We start from the raw sequence: 3746 nt of genomic DNA, 5'->3' as shown, positions 1-3746 counted from the left end.
GCCTATTCGTACAAACTCTGACTTTAGCATCAGAGTGTCCTTACAAGTGGCCCTACCCGCCGATGCACCGACGCGTAGGCTCAACGAACCGCTCCAGTAGCTCACACCCAAGTCCACATCCTCTCATTCCTTTGTTCTATTACTTGCCTTGCTGGTCCACCAAAACACCCAAAAAACCAAGCATTGGTCCATCTGTAGGGACCTGGCATGAGGATGGAGCTCTTTCCCCATGGATAAAAGGTGTGAGAGGAGAGGGGACCTCGCTTGAGAAGCCGGGTAGGCTTTGTAACTGATGCGAGGGCATATTAGGCTAGTTTCACTAGCATTTTTCTTTGTTTTAATAGGTTTTATGCACTTTTCTTAAGTTGTAAGTAAGCAAATTGGGTAGAAATTCATGCATACCTAGATTCATCCAACTATGATTAATTTGATACAATTTTATGAGAATTATGCTATAATTACTTGTGTGCTAAGAATGATGAAAATTCTCATGACTTTAGCAAGGCTTTGATGCATATATTGGTTGATGATAGGTGAAGGAAGGCATGGAGAGAAGTTGAAGAAGGAGCATAGAAAAGATGAAGAAGAAGCAATGTTGGTGGCTAAGTTGGACCACCAACGTTGCCTCAAATGTTGGAAGGAAAGCAGAGCAATTCTCTGCATAATTTCTAGTGCTCATGTTGTAAAGAAATGAGCTTTCTGGAGATTCTGAAAAATTACAGCGGCGCGCACGTGTGCTATACGCGTACGCGTGGATTGGAAATTCTGACAAATCACGCGCACGCGTAGCTGATGCATACGCATGGATAGGCAACGTTGGACCCCAAACGCTACCTCAAACATTGAAGGCCAACGTGCGCGATTGTGGCTTGAAAGTTGTGATTTTAAAAACGTGAAACGACGCGTACACGTCCATGGCGCGTACGCGTAACCTTAACTTTTGAGAATCCACACACATGCGTACAGTACACATACGCATATAGTACGCGCACGCGTGGATATGCATTTTCACCCCATGGGCGCAAATGCGTCAGGTACGCATACGCGTGAGTAAGCAGAACGTTGGCCCTCCAACGTTGAGTCAAACGCCAATGACAGCAAAGTACCTGGTTTTTCTGGTTGTTCTTCTGAAAGGCGTTTGAGTCAACATTGGCTATCAAATGTTGACTCCAATGTGAAGCATCATAACGTGCAATTGAAATAGATCTTTTCTCAACATCAAGGGAAACCAATTGGAGCCATCATTTTTAACCCAATTCTATCAAGGCCAAAAGCCCAATTCAGAGATTGAAGAGCAATGGAAGAAAGTGTATAAATAGCTTAAAATTTAAGTTAGAAAGGACTTTTACTGCTTTTACTTCATTTTTTTAGACTTTTCGGTTGAATTGAGTTTTCATTAATTCTTTAATTTTGAGCAATGTATCTTGTAATTTCATTTTCCATTTTGAGGGCTATGAACAACTAAACTCCTTTCATTGGGCTCGGGAGCTCTATTGTAATTCAATGGATCAATAGTAGTTTTCTTATTATTCTTCTTTCTTTTCTCTTGATTTTTGTTAGAAAGCTTTGATGCATGAAAACTTGTCTCTGAACAAATTTCCCTTCGGCAAGTATACCGAATTGTCGTCAAGTAAAAACTCACAATAGAGTGAGGTCGAATCTCACAAGGATTGATTGCTCAAGCAATTTTAATTGGAAGATTATGCTTGTTGAGCTAAGCAGGATATAGTTGAGAATTTCTGAAAAATTAAATGGCATGAAAGTAAATAACAGAAAATAAAGTGCAGAATGTTAAATAGGGATTTGGGGCAATGAGCATGAAAATAAATGACAGAAAGTAAAGAGAATGGGTAAGATCAGAAATGGGGAAATCGTTGGGTTCAGGAGATATTGCATTCTCCAGATCAAGTTCATTCTCATCTCTTCCTCAATCAGTGCATTCATTGATCTCTTTGGCAATCTTAAATGATTGGATCCCAATTCCTTGGCAATCCAATCTCTCTAAGCTTGAACAATTGCCCAATTCCTTGATTTAATTGCTCATGGGAAGAGATGAAGCGTGGTCACTGATTATACCACATGTATTTCCAAATCAAAGTATTGGGAGGATTACATGTCACTATATCCGCCCAAACCCCAATTTGGTCCAACATGAGAAAGCATTTCTAGCATGATATCCTCATCCCTTTTCCAAGGCTCAGAGGAGATCTGATTATGGAGAGTTTCTTTCCCAAGATAACAATCCAATTAGATGAAGATCGAAAGCTTTCTAGTAAGATCAAGAGAAAAGAAAGAAGAAGAAGAATGAAAACTATAATTGATCCATCAAATTACAACAGAGCTCCCTAACCCAATGAAAGGGGTTTAGTTGTTCATAGCTCTAGAAATAAAAAATGGCAGAAAAGAAGCATCCTTGCAAAAAGTGCAGAAAAGTAAATATACAGAGGTAGTTTTCCAAAGTGCCAAGCTTCTCTATAGTTCAAAACTACTCTTATATATACTACTCCTCTTGATCTTCTAGTGAGTTCTTCAAGTCTTGGATGTGGGCTCTGGATCTTGAGTTGAAGCAGTTTTAATCTTTAGTGGGCCCAACTTGCAGAGAAGTATGAATTAGGAATGGGCGTTAGTGAGATTAACGTTAAGTGACATTTTGGGTTCGAGAACGTTAGTGACAATCACTTTTTCCACTAACGTTCCACCCTCAAATACCTCACGTTAACTCCAATGTTAGTGGCACTAACGTGACCACTAACGTTGCCTTCTACATCTTTGCTAACGTTATTGGGATTCACTTTCCCCGATAACGTTGGCTTATACCCCTTTCGCAAGCGTTATTGGGACTCACCTTTCCCAATAACGTTGCTATGTGCCTTTTATCCCTACGTTAGAGTTCACGTTAGTGTAACTAACGTGGCTCTTAACGTGGGTATGCTTCACCTTCGAGAGCGTTAGTGACACTTATCTTTGTCACTAACGCTCCAAGTGCCTCTATTCTTCACGTTAGAGCTCTCGTTAACTAAGTTAACGTGGCTCTTAACGAGGTAGTAATGCCATCTTCCAATGTTAGTAACAAAAGTGAGTGTTACTAACGTTGGCTCATCAATCCTCAACTCCACGTTAACTTTCACATTAGTGGTCTTAACGTGACCACTGACATAGGCAATGCTAGTTGATCCAACGTTAGTGACAAAGGTAAGTGTCACTAACGTTGGCGTTGTTCTTCTCTTCTACGTTAGAGTTCACGTTAACTTAGTTAACGTGACTCTTAACGTAGCTCATTGCCAAGTCTCGGAACGTTAGTGGTGTTCACATTTACCACTAACGTTGGAGTAGAACGTTAGTGGTGTTCACGTTTCCCACTAACGTTGGAGTTCTCTTTTGTCTCCACGTTAACTAAGTTAACGTGGCAAGTAACGTGAGCTATTGATGGCTTCGCAGGCGTTATTGGTGATCACTTTTCTCATTAACGTTGCAAGCTATTTGCCATTCCATGTTAGTGTTCACGTTAACTAGATTAACGTGAGTACTAACATGGTTCTTCCTTGCTTCCTTTGCCCTGAAATCAAGCAAATAAAGTACATCAAAGCTCTAGCCAAAGTCATGAGATTATGCATCATCAATTTATCATGCAATTCTAGCAAAATCCTCATGAAATCATATGAAATTCACAATAGTTGCTTGAATCAAGGTGTAAGTGTATTTTCATCCAAAACTTGCCTTATTCACTAAGAAAATGCATGAAACTA

The sequence above is a fragment of the Arachis hypogaea genome, chromosome 3 (genome assembly GCF_003086295.3).
Source record: "Arachis hypogaea cultivar Tifrunner chromosome 3, arahy.Tifrunner.gnm2.J5K5, whole genome shotgun sequence".
Classification (NCBI taxonomy): Eukaryota; Viridiplantae; Streptophyta; class Magnoliopsida; order Fabales; family Fabaceae; genus Arachis; species Arachis hypogaea.
Note: the sequence above shows the minus strand (reverse complement) of the source record.